Source organism: Vidua chalybeata, chromosome 7 (genome assembly GCF_026979565.1).
Source record: "Vidua chalybeata isolate OUT-0048 chromosome 7, bVidCha1 merged haplotype, whole genome shotgun sequence".
NCBI lineage: Eukaryota > Metazoa > Chordata > Aves > Passeriformes > Viduidae > Vidua > Vidua chalybeata.
In genome coordinates this window covers 21911437-21929348 of record NC_071536.1, presented here as the reverse complement: position 1 = coordinate 21929348, position 17912 = coordinate 21911437, and the positions used below count along the sequence as shown (strand labels likewise).

The window sequence follows — 17912 nt, the reverse complement described above, 5'->3', positions numbered from 1 at the left end:
AATGAAATCCTGGCTAATAATCAATAACAAAAAAGGTTGATGCTAAATCATCATGTATCCAGTCTTGAAAAGATCCTTTCAGCAGAAACCTGTCAAATATAAGTCAAAGCATATTTATCTCATAATACTCTATTTGCTGGATTTAAATCTCATTGACTTAGATGTTTAATAAGTCTGGACATTGGTTATCTTTCAGCTTGTTAAAATGATGACCCTTTAGCAACTGAGCAATGCTTACTAGTATTTGCATCCAGCTGGTGGCCAGTCACCAGTGGTGTCCCTCAGGGGTCTGTGCTGGGACCAGTTCCATTTAATATTTTTATAGACGACATGGATGAGGGCATCAAGTCCTTCATTAGTAAATTTGCAGATGACACTAAGCTGGGAGCTTATGTGATCTATTGGAAGGAAGGAGGTCTCTGCAGAGAGACTTAGATCGGTTGGATGGATGGGCAGAGTCCAACAGCATGAAGTTTAATAAGTCTAAGTGCCGAGTTCTACATTTTGGCCACAAAAATCCCCTACAGCATTACAGGCTGGGGACAGTGTGGCTGGACAGTGTTCAGGCAGAAAGGGACCTGGGGGTGCTGGTCGACAACCGGTTGGATATGAGCCAGCAGTGTGCCTCAGTGGCCAAGAAGGCCAATGGCATCCTGGCCTGCATTAGGAATTGTGTGACCAGCAGGAGTAGGGAGGTCATTCTTCCCCTGTACTCGGTGCTGGTGAGACTGCATCTTGAGTGCTGTGTCCAGTTCTGGGCCCCTTAGGAAGGACATTGAGATGCTTGAGCGCGTCCAGACGAGGGCAACAAGGCTGGTGAGGGGCTTGGAACACAAGCCCTGTGAGGAACGTTTGAAGGAGCTGGGGTTATTTAGCCTGGAGAAGAGGAGGCTTAGACATGACCTTATTGCTTTCTACAGCTTCCTGAAGGGAGGCTGTAGACAGGTGGGGGTCGGTTGCTTCCACCAGGCAGCAACTGACAGAACAAGAGGACACAATCTCAAGCTACATCAGGGAAGGTACAGGTTGGATATTAGGAAGAAATTTTTCACCGAAAGAATAATAAAGTACTGGAATTGTCTTCCCAGGGAGGTGGTAGAATCACCATCTCCGGATGTGTTTAAAAAAAGACTGGACATGGCACTTGGTGCTATAGTCTAGTTGAGGTGTTAAGGCATAGGCTGGACTTGATGATCTCAGAGATCTCATTATTCTGTGATTCTGTGATTTTCCAAGCATCTCCACTTTAGATTTGCTGCTTCTATTGAACTTCATAAAAAGTAGGGATGTGTGACTTACACACTTAACTACTTAACTCATGTGTATTGGTGTCCTGGCAATTTTAAGGACTTCAGTGTTTTACCTGTACAGCACTGTTGATCTTACACATACTGAAAATCTGCACAGCACACACACTATACACAAAGCACTGTAACCAAAAGTGAAGATCATCTGATGCCTTTTTTTGTGTAACTGTCCTGTTTGCAGCTGCATTGTTCAGCTCGAATTTTTACAATCACTTTTTTCTTCCAAAGCTCTAACTTTTTGGGAGTGCTGCATAGAATCAGTAAGTTATTCACCATAATAAGACAAGAGGGCATTTATAATGCGGAACTGGAAACAAAACTTAACTTCAGGTATTCTGAATTATCTTCTACAGGTTATAGATCTATCTCAGGGAAATTGGTCCTAATAGGCAATAGTTAAATACTCTAGATGAATTATTGAATAATTTATTCATGATATGCAAGACTGAACAGTTAAAAAAAAGAACAGTAAAATAATAATAAGAAACATGAGTGCAGAAAATAACAGTCAAAACTTCACACTGTAGCTTCATCATAACATTAAAGTTTGGTAAATGAACTCCAGATTTATTTTCTTAAATGCCTAAGATTACATTATCTTTCTAAGATTTAATGAGTTGTGCAGATTTTATGTGCTGATTCAGTCACCTTTACCACACAAAATTAAAATGTGTAAATTACATTCTATTAATGTAATTTCTGACAATTTTTAAATGGTCTATTTATTTTAAGGTAATAATTTTTTAATATACACAATATGCATTTTTCTGTGGGGTGAAACCATTACAGTCTATTGTAAGCTCATCCCTTTTCAAATTGCAGTAGATAAATCTGTGGTAATCTCCTTTGCAAGTATGCCATAGAACATGTTATAAATACCACAAGAAGGGCAAAATTTACTGTGCTGTAAAGGTCAAAGTGATAAAACCAATAAAGGGTATAATGAAGCCCATTGGCTGTGATTCAACTGGACACTTAAGCAGATGACAATTTTTTAGCTTGTGAGAAGTCCCACTGACTTAAGTGTCCTGCTGAATATATCAGCAATTTGGACTTTGTGTAGTACATTGTTTATATTCTTTAGATATTCCAATTAAAATCTTAGCTTTGTGCAAATATCTGAAATGACAGTGGCAGAACTGAAGTCTTTACTAAGCCCCTTGTGAATATGAGAAATTAATGAAGATATCAAAAAATATTTAGGAAAAAAATCCATTCATATAAACATATAATTTGAAGTCAAATTTTATTCCTGCCCTGGCTTTTTTCTACTTTTGAAAAACATGTAGTTAGGAGTTTGCTCCTCATATTTAATTTATGCTTTCATCAGGCATTCACTTCAGGAAAGGCAGAGCAAGGTGGGTTAAGCCCTCCCCGCTTTCAGTGCAGCACCAGAGCCCGGTGAGGCTGTCTCTGAGTCAGGATCGTGGCCATACCTCCCTGAATGCCATTGTGCCATGCTGATCAGCAGAGTATCTCTCTTCAGCATACAACTCCATGTGCTTACTCCCATCTCTTTGCTTCTCTTTACAACTCCTTCCATATGTCCCTATAAATCTGGATATAAGGAAACTGTAGGGATCCCTTAACTCAGAAGCAAGTCACGCTTTGTGCCCCAGGGCAAAGTGATATCGAATCAAGTCTACTGGTGTCCATGCAGCAGAAAATTTAATTGAGTTCAAGGTTTTTTGAAATCAATTTCAGTATCCAAATTATGAGCTTGATTTTCTTTTTGTTATAACAGATCTTGAATGAGTTGCTCTTGGTCTGTGCCAATGTGAAACAGGATTTCATACCCATGCTGTGCATTTTCAAAATCAATGTCACAATTGCTTTGTATCTCTCTCTTGAGATTCCAAACAAGGCTAAAGACTGGCTGAAAGTTATTACAGAAATATTTTCATTTGAGAGAAATGAAATTTCATTTATCTTCATTTTTGATTAATGTAGAAATTTCATTACAAAAGTTCTCCTTTAAAGTTCTCCTTTATCTAAGGAGAACTTCTTACTTTTTCTTGGAAATAGAACCAAATAAAATTAAAAAACATTTTTTTTGGGGGGGGCGAGGGAACTCTTTTAAGTGGGACGTACTAAATTGCTACAGGGCCAGGTGTAAATTGTCATTTATTTATCCCCTCCTTGTATTTGCTGGATTCTTTGATTGTGCTTCATCTCCCATAATACCTTATAATGTAGTAATTCAGTGAATTGGCAAAGTACTGGACAAATGTTTCAAAAAACCCTAAACCACCCAAACTTACAATGGCTGAGGAAACTAATTCTCTATGCATTGTTTTGATACAGGTCTAAATATCTGTTTCCAATTCTTCTGAATGGGAAAGTATAATAATCTTTATTAAAGATTAAAATTTTTCCATTAATTTTCTCCTTTCCAAAAAGTTGTACTGTGTGTTTGGGCTTCCTTCGGTTTTATTATGTTTGTGTACCTGAGACTAATAGCAAAATACTGATTTTAGTAGATTGTACCTGTGCTATACAGTTGTAAATAAGATCCAAATTTGCGTCCCTCAACTAGGGCAACAGTTCTGGTTGGGGTGAAAATTCTCTCACTGTAAAACTCAGGCTGTTTTCTTTCCTTCAGCAACCCTGAAGTCAGAAGGCTCCAGTGCAGGATGACTCCAGAATACATACTCTTTGGAAGAAACACATTATTTGACATCAGAAAATGCGAGTCTATGTGCTTTGGAAATAGTACACCTTACTTTTCCCATGTTCAAGTTTATTGTGTGTCAGGCTAATCTTGTGCTGCTACTGCAATGGACTTCTAAAACTCCCTTTCAACCCTGTGCTGCCATTTGACACCCAAGAAGAGCAGAGAGAATAATTTCACTAAATCATTACTAGTAAGGGAATCAAAGACATGGATGAAAGTAGAAATCAATCTTACATGAGAAAAAAGAGTAGGAACATTACATGTTCTGCAAGCCAGCAGTTCTCAGGCTCAAAGGGAAGTCTAGCAAGCATAACAGATTGAGTTGTCTGGAAAAGTCAATGGAAAAGAAAAGAAAATCCTCTCTCTCTTCCTTGCCAAAGCCTATTGCCTAAACCAAGGTAAGCATTAATCAAAATTAAAGTGTGCCTGCAAAGTAAAAAGTCAGTTCAGATCCAACTCAAAATATATTCTGCTAATCCATCCATTACTTATGTTAGCACGCTAGCATGCCCAACTCAATTTCTATGCTTTGCTAGAATTTGCTATTACAGATTGATATTAATTTAACAAAACACTTTGTTTATTGTAGGTTATTATTTTACCTTGTTTAAACTCCTGTTAAAGAAATATTTGAGGGGTGGTACAACAGACTATAGAAATACTTTCATGGCAATTCCTCCCCAAAGAATCTGAAAATTATATTATTTGCCCATGAGGCTTCCTTTAAGCAGTAGAAAAATGCATGTAGCAAAAACCCTATTTAGGCACTTGCTGGCATTCCCTTGTTGCTAAATTGTATTTTAAAATAATAATTATCACGGCAATGTTTTAATCATCAGTATTTTAGACTATGTTATATACATTTTAGTCTTAAAAAGTTCTGCCATTGGATGATACCAGTGACAGTAGAAAGCTCAATTTGTGAGTTTTATTGCAAATGTAAATTGCGAATTGCAAATGTTTTATTTTAATGTAAAATATGTGTCTTGTTTTAATTTGTTACCACCACAAATGATATCTGAAATGCTATTCTATGTCAAGTTTTGACAAAGACTGAAGTTCTGCTCCTTTCAGTGATATTACAGATGTGGAATTACAATTGAATTTTGCCTGTAATGCTTTCCTGAAACAGGAGGCTTTAAGTAGCAGAACAATGCAACTCCTTGAGCAGCATAAGCCTACAAGCAGATACTAGCATGCAAGAAAACTTCATTCTTTTCACCTTCTATCTGACTTTTTGGTAATGTGATTTTATGTCTTTTAATGACAGTGGTATATAACATTTGAAGTCAAAGTACATCAGAAGACCAAAAGCAGTAAATGATGCTCAAAGTGTAGACTAAAGTTACATTAACAAGGGAGGTTGTCTGGATGGGTGGAGTGGATCTTTATTTCCATTTGTTGTCTGTCTGAACTACGCTTTTGGAATATGTTTGCAGTTGAAAGGGTACTATAAAATGTTTAAGTTGGTATAAAAGTTGGCAGAAGCCAAAGACTGGCACTAGAAACCTATACATTAGAAAATGAGGATCTGTATTACTTGAACAGTCTAAATTAACGTATGTAGTCTAAAGTAATATATGTGCATATATTGTTGAAAATTTTGAAGATATATTAAAATTTAAATAAAGGGAATATTTATAAATACCTTATGAAATATAATAGAGATAACTTTATCTAATAATTTACTACATCTGAAATGCAAAGACTAGTACGTAATACTTGAGGGCTAATTTTTACTAGACTGATCTTCGGACCTGTTCCTATAGAAATATCATACGGGTTATATCTTGATGCAATACTCAGAAAGCAGGGAAATGAAGGTAGGAATATGATACTTTGCTAAAGGGTGTTTGTATTCTTTTCTTTGTCTTTCACTAAACCCATCCTTTTCCCTGAAACAAAATTAGTGCCTTTTTTTTTTTTTTTTTTTTTTTTTTTTCTGTTTTGTTGCCTATATTTCCCACCCACATGAAGAGTAAACATCACTGTTTTATCAGCTGTAAATAAAGTGCTACTGTCAGAGCTCCAGTCCAGGCCAGTGTATGGGCTCTGTTCCAGTTTGCAGCTAGGATGCTCTGGACTAGTATCATGCAATATGTATTTCTTTTCACATGGCAGAGGCAGAATTCTTCCTAGTTTCTTAGAATGCTGTGGATATGAAGTCAAAATGTGCCCTTTAAATGGTTTAAGCCTAATTTTATAAGCTGACATGGTACTTATCGCAGAGAAGGACAAATTTATATTTTTATAGTAAACATTCAATTATGTCTAATTCCTTCTAGTTCTGAACTCTTCATACTTTTGTGCCTGCACTGGAACACAATATTGAACATCTGCAATTGTCATGCACTAAGGTACAAAATGTGAATAAGTGTCTACTTTATTTTCCTGACTCACACAGGGTTGTTTTAAGTTGTCCAGCACTATTTAATACATCATTATTTATAATTTTCCTTTTGCAACTTCATCTGCCAGAAATATTCAGCTTTATTCACACCCTTAGGAAACACAAGGAGAATCTTCTACACAGTGAAGATATATTGAAATTCTGCCTCTGCCACAGACAGAATATTCCCTAAGGGGCAGCATAACATCTGTGCTTTCTGCCAATGTGAGAAAACTGGTCATGCTACTGAAAAGCAATGGTGGTGGCACATGCAAAGTATGTTGTCCTCCAATCTTTTTCCTTCCACTGAAAAAAGAAATGAAAATTATCTTGCAAATCAGCTTGCACTAATAAAATTTCTCATCTGTTTGATGCGGTGGAGTAAGAAATAATTTCCTTGATAATTTTCTAGGTGCCAGACTAAATCCTAAACTTTGGCTGAATGAAGAATCTTAGAATGAAAGTATATTGGTTCTTCCCCTAAAAAAGTTGGAGACATGTTAGGAAATACAATATTTATATTAATAACAATACTTATCCTCTCAAAACCCAATATATGCTGGTACAAAGTATAAGGTACTCGCTAGAACTTTAAAATTACCTCCCTGTTACCTGTATAGATAGGTTTAAAAGTTAAAAATTAGTTCCTCAGAGGAAATGACTCAGAGTACAGTGCCTAAAACTCAGACGTTGTTTTGAAGTGGTATTTTCACAAATGATGCAGATAGCTAAGAGTCTGCCTGAACATCTCATTACTATTAAATAATGACAGTTCAGTGAATGGCAGTTAACTGGTAAATTTGCCTGTCTGCTCTCGTATCCTTTTGTTGTCTCAGATTCCTAAATTTACTGTGGATTATTTTTTTCTTTATCTGCTATACAGCTTGGTCCTCTTCTAACAGGTTGATCTTGAACAGTCATTATCCTGCCCCCAAGAACTTCTGCTATGATGCAATAGCATATTTACTAACTTCCACATATGAACAGCAGATGGTTGGAGCTGAATACACATAAACATGTGTGACTGTATGTTTCCAGCCTTTATCGCTGTTTAACCCTTCAGCAGCTCTTTGCCTTTGCCATTTAACAGTCTTCTTTTGAAGGAATTCAGACTGTGAAAACATTAATATTTTTCCTGCTTACACTAGTGATTGAGGGGTTTTTCTTTATTATTGTGATACCTAAGAATACTTTGTCAAACTGTTCAGTAGATATGAAAGTCTGTTTTAATTCCAGCTGCTTACATCTCAACTGTGTTTAACATCACACTGATGGGAAAGCACAGTTTGGTAAAAGTCACAACACATATTTTATGAGACACTGTTTCCAGACACTACTGCCAACAATAATTTCATTAAATTTAGGATTCTGCCCCACTTTAATATTATTTTTTCGTTCTGTTTTATGCCATAACAGAAAAGCCTACTGCTCTGGTTGTTTTTTTTTTTTTTTTTGTGCGGAGTCATTTTTACATAGAACTATAGAAGTTCTCTACTTATCAAATATTTATGTTGGATGGTTTTGACATAGCATCATGTCTCAGGTGATTATTTAAAATATCAGTCATGACTTATATGAGTCTGAGCTATGCTGAGTGCTTAGCAACACAAATCTGAGTATATATCCAAAAGATTCTGGCATGGCTAAAAGGAGTTGCCTGGTAGCCTTGTGGTGCTTCAGTGGTTAGGGTGCCAACAGCAGCATTCCCATGCAACGTGGGATGTGGTGCAGGCTCACCACAGCTTAGCATCTCTGTAACTACTGTGTAAACTGGAATATGCAATTTGACTCCTCTTTTTGAACTCTATGTGTTTAAGCCACAGCAGAACTTGGCTTGAAAACATTTCTAAAATTTATTTGCTATTACTGCTGACTTTCTAGGCAGATACTTAACTTGACTGAAACCTTTTCATGTATTTTGGGATGAGACACAGCTATGCAGTATCATGCTCTACTTCCATACCAACACTTTTGCTTCCACAGATCAAGGAGACTATGTTACTTTTCACCCATGACTGGTAGTGCCCTGACTGACTGCCTCAATTACAGCCTAAATTTAAATTGCTACTAATATAGTAAGAATAAAATTAAAATGTAGTTTTATGTGGAAAAGGCTCCACTGCTAGTTGTTCTGTCTACACCTGGAACACCTCAGACTTGCAGTAACTCTAAAAGAGTTGCATTACACAAAGACTTTGTATGGCATAGGTAACAATCTTTTCTGTTCAGTTTTGTACATATCAGAATTGCCTTCCAATGTATGTTTTCCTGTAAATATATCTTTGCATTACCTTGTTTTGATTACAATATTTGAGAAAGTAATAAGCACTTGCTAAATATTTGTTTTGTAATATTGTTAAAATATACAAGTAGCTTTTACCAAAGCAATTGCCTTTAGTCCCTAAAGTACAGATCATGGACGAAGTCTAGCTAGACAGCTATGTTTTTTTCAGCAGAAAAGATTTTTAATTCCATCATCATTAGCTGCTTGCATCTGGTAGCTGCTGCTTGTAAATAACACTTTGCACTTTTATGGACTATATCTGACTTAGTTTACATAGTTTATTTCTTTAAAAGCCTGTAAAGAAAGATTTTTAAAAATCCATTCTAGTAGTGTTAGTAAATTAAAAGGCATTTATAATCCTTTTAGGCTATCCATATATCTACTCATAAACCTTTGGATCTGCAAGATGCAAGAAAATCTCATTTTGCATCTACCTGTCGCTGTCAACCTTCACACCTAACCTGATATCTAAATACAACTCCAAAAGCATATTGAAGGAGGAATTAAATTTCTAAAATGGAAATTAGGTGTCTGAACTTCAACTATTTTGCTACAGAAGCTGAAAAAATTAGACACCAAACTACTATATATTTACAAATTTTCCTGCTTACTAGTATACTCCTTCAGTAAAAACACATACTCAATCATGCTAACAAATTAAATGCCACATTTGCACTAGACTTCTTTTACTATCTACTAGTGTTAATGAGCTATTGTAATATGGTATTATTAACCAAAAGATTACCTAATTTTATATACAGACTATTGGCTATAACATGTTCAAATAAAACTAAAAATATTTTCAGCAGAAAGCAATTAGAAAGATGCTTGGGGGAAGGAGGTTTACGAAATCCAGCACAATACTGAACAAAAGAATTAAATTCTTGCCACCAGAAAATTAATGTAAATGGACTTTATTTTATTTCAATGTTGTACAAAAACATGGTAAGAGCAATTATTTTCTCATCAAATGAAGGATAACAAAAATAACTACCCAATTCAAATATATTAATTGTTATTCCAAAATAAACACAGCAGATATTGTTCAAGAAGGAATAAAGTCATTGGAAGTAGTTGTAATGTTGTTGTTGTTATTCTAATATGAAGTAAAGTAATATTCTATCTGGAATGGAAATGAATGATTTTTTTTGCCCAAACCTAAAAATAATCCAAATCACATGAAAGAAAGGGAAAAAAACCTAAAAATAATCCAAATCACATGAAAGAAAGGGAAAAAGATATTTCTTCAACTTTTTTTTCCTAACTGTTGAGCCTTTGCTCTAATGCTGGAGCATCTCCGTCAATGAGATGCTACAGAAGACCAGCAGCCTACATCTTTTCACTGTGATTTATCTCAGTGCTCAGAATTACTCTATATAGCAAATTGAGAAACCACATGGCTACAATTGCAACACCAGCTAAAGCTGACAAGGTGTTAGGTTGGTGGGAATTTTCAGAGAAAAAATGATGAAGCCACTGATGAAGCTGATGTTGCAGGGATAAGAGGGAGAGAGATGTCTGTAAGACAGATGTACAGACATACACAAAAGGAGACTGTAAGCATTTTTTAAACCAGGATTTTATTCCCTAGTTAACACTTTTATTTCATGCTGTTGCCTCCACACCTTAGCCTAGTTTTGTATTTTTTTCAATCTAGTGTAATCTGTGCTTTCTTTAAAATATGTTTTCATCTCAGTTTTGTACTACAAGATGCCAGGGCTGCTCAGATATTCTGTTCGTCTCTACTACATTTGAAAGTGGAGGAAGGATTCTAAATACAGATGAGTGAAACCAGTACCCAGCATAGCCAGTACAAATTGCAGTCATTCAAGAGTAGGCAGACAGGTGACAGTGAAAGAAGGATGAGAGAAGCTTCAGGTTGCTTGTATCCACAATCTATTATTATATACTGACAAAGCATAGAAATACCCAGTAGTCAAATTTACTCACAAATGTATACAGTCATTATACATGAGTACGTGTTTAGAAATCGCTGGTAGGTAATCATTGTTCATCTTTAGAAGAAGTATCTTCTTTATTAATAGATTTTCCATAAATACTTTTGGCATAACTTTACAGTGTTAACAATTTCAAGCATTAGTCACTATCTACATGAATAGAAGTTTTGGGCAGTGCAGCTAAAGGCTAAATTTTGCAGACGTTTTATATCAATGTAAGCCAGTATTTCTGCAAAGAGAAGCAGTCCTGGCCAGTCTCGGGCTGCTCATTTCCACTTCATTCAGCTCCTTTCTTCATGCAAACACAGATGATTGCGTGACTGTGAAACCATAGTGAACTAAAATTAAACTGGTTTTTGGCTGGCTAGTATTAACTCAATTCCCCTCCCTATTCCAGATCACTAGAGAGATGCGCATCCCACTGTGTAAGCAGGAAACCTGGGGTCAAGAATAAGCACTTGAAGCAGACTGAGTACAAGGCTCTTTGTCTCAATATGACTAACAAGCTGTTTATGGTTAAAGATATATTTTCAGAAACAGCTAGTCCTAATTACCTTATTAAATAGATTATACTGGGTCAATTTCCTTTGCCAGCACTGAGCATTTCTGTGGCAATATCAGAAACTCCTTAAGTTTTAAGAAGCTTAAGTTTTGCCTCAGCTGTGTATCAGTTGTTCCTATAAGGTGATTACCTTTTGTTTGCAAAGGCAGTGTGGATTATTCTTTAAATGATAATATTAACACATGTTAGAACTCACTGCTTTCTAGGCATATGCAAAACTTTCATTTTGTAACACAGTTGTTGACATCAGTCATATTTCACTAACAGCAGAAAGGTGTAAATTTTGAATTAGTCTTTGATTGCTTTCATTGATACCCACAAGGTTTATGCAGGCCTGGTTGTAAAACAATGCTGCCTACTGTAATACAACACAATTTTCAAATAGAACACTTATTTTAGACTTAAAAGCAACTCACACTGTGACACTATTTCAAGATGATTGACTGTAATAGTTACAGATTAGTTGAAATGTATTACAGGATATGCATTATATATCAAGACATTATAAGTTATGAGAAACTGCTGTCAAGGAAGCAATTATGATGGCTCATCTTGCAATGCTAATTACAAAATGTCTGGAAAATATGTTATCTACATTTATGAAGCTTCCTGCATTGATCAATGAAATAGATATGACAGTGTAAAGAGGAGTACTATGATTACTAAAACCCCATCAAGTAGGTATCTAAATGGCACTGGAGAACTATTCACAAATGCATACTGGTGCAATACTAGTCTGTGGAATAAGTGGTGTTTGGAAATGATTTTGTAACCTTGGAATAACTTTTAGTCCCATAAAGTAGTGTTGCTCAAGTTGTCCAGTATGCGTAATATCTTCCAACATAACTAAAGATGGTGATATGCAAATCTAGCAGCTAACTAGGAAACAAGCTGTATAATAGACAAATGAGATCCTAAAATGTGTTTCACTTACAAGGCACTCTTGACACTATGAAATGCTAAATACCATTCTGGACATTCTAGCTCAGGAAAATGAAACAGAAATCAGCATAGATGCAGAGAAAGGTAGGCAAGAGAATGAGAGGCTTATCTTACTAAGAAAAGGTGTTATGTAGCCTTAGCCTTAAGGAGGCAGACAAGAAGGCATTAAGAAGGCAGACAAGTCCTATATGGAAGCACAATGGTCAAGAGATAAGAAATATTTGAGCCAAAGTCAACATCAACAGCAAAAGGGTTATTAACAACTCAGGTACACAACACATCTGAAAACTAAATAAATGTACATAAATATAGCAACAATCAAATTCTGAAGCAGTCTTTCAAGCAGTTGATCCAAAACCCCTAATTTTGTTTAAGCTGAAATTATGAAAGTTTAGTAAACAGCTTATTTGGTGTGATTCTCTGCAATAGAAGCAGGTTGGACTTCAAGGAATCATAGAATCACAGAATAAGGAAGGGAGCTGAAGGGGGCCATCAGGATCATCGAGTTCAACTCCTGGGCCTGTGCAGGACACACCAAGATCCATACCATGTGCCTAAGAGCATTGTCCAAAGGATTCTCGAGCTCTGTCAGGCTTGGTACTGTGTCCACTTCCCTGGGGAGTCTGTTCCAGTGCCCAGCCATGCTCTGGGTGAAACCTTTTCCTGATACCCAACCTAAACCTCCCTGACTCAGCTTCCTCCATTCCCTGAGTCGTGCCACTAGTGGTATAAAAGTTCTTTCAGCCTTAACATTCCTGTTGCAACTGAAATACCTTCTAAAATCTGCATTTCAGTTAGCTTTCCCATCCCTTCCAACACTTTTTATAAAGTAGCAGGATTGTTTTTATCCTTTGCAATAGTATTAATACCAAGTGAATGGTTGTTTCCACCTACCTCTTCATCAATGTCTCAATGATAATTAATATATCTGCATTACATTATATCTGTCATTACTGCTCAACTGGAGTATTCTTTCCTGCTGCAACAATTTGACTAAAAAATAAGAATAATTGAAAAATTGAGAAGTAAGTTCATTCCATGTCTACCATCTTTGGGAGTACAATGGAAAATCTGCTGTTATTTAGAAGTTTCAGTTTATACATAATTAGAAGAGCAGCCTCTCTAAGTCCACAAATTCCCTCTATACAAATAAAGGCATAAGAGTAGCTAAAACCATGGCACCATTTAGAAGGGAATAAAGGGATGTGAGCTGGTCCTGTCTGCACCTGTGGAACTGTAAGATAATATGGTATGAAGGTCCTGATTAGTGGGATCACCAAAGTGGATATGACTAGAAATTTTCAAATATATAAATTTATTTATTTATTTTAGATCTATTTTTCCTTAGAATATAAAAACAGTCACATCTTCACAAATTTGAAGTGCCATTTTTACTTAAAAAATGGTTTCTTAGTCACATAATCATACCTATGGAATATGGAGATAATTGTATAGGAATATGGAGATAATTGTATAAAATAATCTTTGAACAAGTGCATAACTGAGTACTTGAGAACTTCTGCAGTCAAAATTATTAACAAATCATTCACAAATAGTACTGCCAAATTTAAAAATATATTGTTTCTGTAGAATTTTGCATTATGCATTAAGAATATTTGCCAGCAGAAGTTGCTAGTGGGAAAGGGATAGAGAGTCATTGACCATTAGCTATGTCCTCTACGGAAAATTTGTCAAGAACTGTAACAGTACCTATGTGTCATTGGAGTAATTCTGTCATATCCTAAATTACCAGTAATGTTAAGTGAAGCTTGGAAGGTCATTCTGCAGAGAAATAGACTCATGCACCTGTATGTGTGTTATCTTGATGCTAGTTTGAATGTATCTGATTGACACTTTTAGGTAAGCATTTGAACAGAATTATTTTCCAGTAAATATACATTTTGTTCTCTAATGTTAGGATGCCAAATAAAGATTTATTGATTTGAAGGAAAAATCACAGGTTCACAAGACATAAATGAGTATCATGATTGAAAATCTATTCTGTCACTTGGGGTTGGTTGTATTTTTAGCTTTGGGAGGAAAGCCAAAAGGTAGTTCAAAGCCTGACCTTTACTCCTCAATAATCAGACCTATATATAGTGTTTTACTGGACATGCCTTCATAAAAAGCTTTAGGTCCTTGGACTCCCTATTCTGCTCATTAAAGAAAAAGGTTGCAGCTATGGAAAAGGTTACTTTGTTATCAAGTAGATATGGTAAATGTCTTTCTAAAAGGAATCCACTCCTCATCTCATATTCAATACATTTCTTGGATTTAAGAAGGCATTTTCACATAAGCGCCTATTTTGCTGCTTCTCCCAAAATGGTATTTGCCTGCTTGGGTGTATAATTTTTTGCATATTCTCTACAGTAAATGAATATCACTCTCCTTCAGCTATGCAGCATCGTTCTAATTTAGAAAGGCAAGAAGCATTAATTATCAAAAAGGCTTCAAACATATTTGCTTTCATAGATTTAGTACATTATAAGCAGCAACATATACTTGCCTCTAGGGCTGACTTGACCTATGTGTCAAGCTTGCTTGCTGTAAATGTGTCATATTTCCATAACTGTTTAAAACTTTAGAAGGAAGAGGAAACAAAGATCTACGGTAAGAGTTGAATACAAATTATCACTTTCCTATCAGTAGCTTCATCACGTGGTTATAATTTTGTGACAATTTTTACAACTTCTAACAGTGAGTCAGTACAGAATATATTTGCTTTAAAATTATTGCAAAATTTTCTAGGTAAAATCACCCCTCTTAAATCACAGCTCTTTCATCCAGCATTTTGACAGTAATTTGATAGAAAAGAAGTTGAAGATAGTCCCAAGCCAGGTTCTGGATCCAGAGTTATAAATTTAGAAAAAATAAATTATAATATTATTTAATTAATTACAAATTAGGATTAAACTCTTGTTGTCTTTCAAAGGCTCAAAACCAGATTAAAAATCTGAATTTTGTTTTGATTGGATATTTTATAAGAATAAAACCATTTTTACAATACACTGCAGAGTGGCTGCAGTGGCTCACGTATATTTACCTGTGAAAAATATATGGAAATGGAAAATGAAAATACAGACTTGACTACTAAAAAGATATGCTCTGTCTTCTGAAAATGCTTCTCTTGTCAAAGCAAAATATCTTTCATTGGAAAAGATATTACTTGAATATAAGATAGGCAGACACTACACTTTCCAGACCCCATACACAAAAGAATTTTGCATTTCCATTAAAAATATATGACTTCTGGGATTCAGCTGACAAGTACGGCCATCTTCAAAGCCTGAGGATTTGCCTCTATGGCCAGCCTGGTTTGTGTATTCTTTGGCAGCTCCTTCCTTTAATAATTTACAATAGTTCTCAAATAGTTTCAGTCAGCCTCAGTACAGAGATCCAATTATAACTTAAGGAGAATCATGTAACAATTATGGCCAGATTCTAGCACAGTTTGAAATGAAAACACTTAGAGGTGATTAAACATTTTCATGATCTAACCACATGCAGATTTGTTTGGAAAGAAATTTTTGTCCAATCAGCTTGAAAGTTCCATGGCAAATTAATATTAATATATATAAAAGCAGTATTTAAGCAATTAAACTAACATAAAACATCCTTTGTGGCAGGATCGAGACCCCAGCTTCTCCAAGAGACAGTGATATATTAATCAAAGTTGTCTGTTTCCTGAAGATCAATAGAGATAAGTCTGACTACTCTTCCAATTGATAATAAGAATAATCAGTTACATAATTCCCTAAAGAATCTTATTTTTAAAATGAGATTTGCATATAATTTTTCCCAAAATTCCTGAAGGATACATCAAGGACCTAACAGGATACTTCTTTGTTTTAGTTACAGATTCTCCAGCAATGCTGTAGACAAGCTTGAGCAAATAATTCTGCCCAAATTTTTCATAATTCTGACTAACTTTATGCAAGATCAATACAAATTGTGAAGGAAATATTTGTCCCAGGAAGGTTGAGTAGGTCTTGTTCATTAAGGAATCAGGTGTATAAGTTTTTTGGATATACAACTATCTGTTGTATTCCCATTTATACCTTGAAGAGACATTAATAGATAATCAATTATGTTTTTTATGTATTTGACTAATAAGGTAAAAAAATGGAGTATACAGGATAGAAAACACAAAATTCTGGTTTCATTTGGGTAAGAAGAAATTTTGATGCTTCTATCAGTGGGACTAGACTTCTCTTTGCAATACTGTTAGGCTTTTTAAAATATTTGATTTAAGAAAAAAATTCATCTTGGTTTCTGATGTTATTCTCTTCTTTTGGCTAAAGTCGCAGAATTAAAAAAGACCCAGAACTAAATGCCTTCTGGTAGTCCTTGAAAGATTGATGAGTGTGTAAGAAACACATATATGGCGATTTAGTAAAGTAAAATACAATGAAATGTCAGTATAATGAAATGAAAAGTAGAATGAAATGAAATTTTGAATTAAGGTTTTCTTCAATGAAAATTTTCATGCTAACAGTTATTAGGAAGTGTCTTAGTTCTAAAGAAAGTCTTGTGTCTATTATCTGTGAAGCCTGGCTTCAGTGAAGTGATCCAAAATGAACTACTAGTCAGAAATCCAAAATTACTACAGAAATTCAGTGCAGTGTATATTCATCAACAACATCCCAGCACAAAAAATACCTTCAGAACTAAATTTCTTCTTTAAACTTCAAAACAGAGTTTATAATCTGTATTCTGTGAAAAACCAGCTGAATGTTCGAAGTCAAATGTACAATAGGGAATATTTGCTCTTGGAATGGTGTATTCATGTGTTTTATTTTGAATTCATGTAGGTTGAGTACTCACCTGGCTTTTATGATATGCAAAAATTTCTTGTACAAGAGGAAACCTATAGCTTCCCTGCTATTCTGATTTATTTCCCACCAGCTACAAGAGCTTAAAAATTCGTTTTGTGGCTGAGGACTGCCCTCAAGAACTCATGATGTAAAACTACACCAGGATGCATACAAGAGAAATACAGAAATAGAGAATATGAGGAAGATATTTTGAAATAGTAATGAAACAGCAGTCCACAGTTCAGTCTATCCCAATTTATGCATATTAAGAGTCATAATCTTCAGGAATATAGTAGTTTATATCATGTTTTTACCATACTGGGGCAAAGCAAGCAGACCCCTTTGGTTCTGGAGACTAACAAAGATATCAGAGTTACAATTTCTTCTGGAGGGTCTCTTTAGGAATATAGCTTCAGTATGCTCTTGGCTGAAGATTATTTCTATGTCTCTTTATAAATATATTCCTACTCTGATCATTAGTTTTCATATGCAAGTCAGTCTTGAGTTAAATTTTCTTTTTGTGCTTTTTCCATTAAAAAAATAGAATTATATTCTCAAAGGCTCTGATCTCCTATAGACTTTTAATTTTTTTTTGCAAATATTGTATAAAACATAAACCTTTTTCCTGCTATGTGATGTATTGATATCCTTGGTTCACTCTTTGTATGTAGTAAACAGTCTAAATTCTTCATCATAGAAAGAACTTTGCAATTGGATGTGCTTTTATAGTCCCAGAAAAAAAAAAAAGCTATGTCTCTTCCAACTGCATTCTATGTAGATGGTACTAAAAGACACCATTACACACACAGTAGTGACCTTTCTGACCACAAAAGAGAATAAAAAGGATTAGTCAAAAATGACAAATGTACATTCTAAAAATGGTTAGAGGATACTATTCATAATTGTGTCTCAGGACTAGATGTAAAAGACAAGGCATTCAGGCACTGGTACTGTATCTTGTCACCTTAAAAAGACAACACTA

The 17912-nt window shown here is 35.1% G+C and overlaps 1 protein-coding gene and 1 long non-coding RNA gene across 3 annotated transcripts in view; one reads left to right on the top strand and one right to left on the bottom strand.

The window, feature by feature from the left end:
• Nucleotides 1-17912, bottom strand: part of KCNH7 (potassium voltage-gated channel subfamily H member 7) — a 210725-nt gene that overhangs the window by 100320 nt on the left and 92493 nt on the right. The gene's annotated exons all lie outside the window — the stretch shown is intronic.
• The window catches only part of LOC128790565 (uncharacterized), a 58202-nt gene that overhangs the window by 31604 nt on the left and 8686 nt on the right, over nt 1-17912 (top strand). For both annotated transcript variants that reach the window (XR_008431799.1, XR_008431800.1), the window contains exons 3-4: nt 3910-4379; nt 5252-5297. This is a non-coding gene — a long non-coding RNA (uncharacterized LOC128790565). The remainder of the gene's footprint in view (nt 1-3909; nt 4380-5251; nt 5298-17912) is intronic.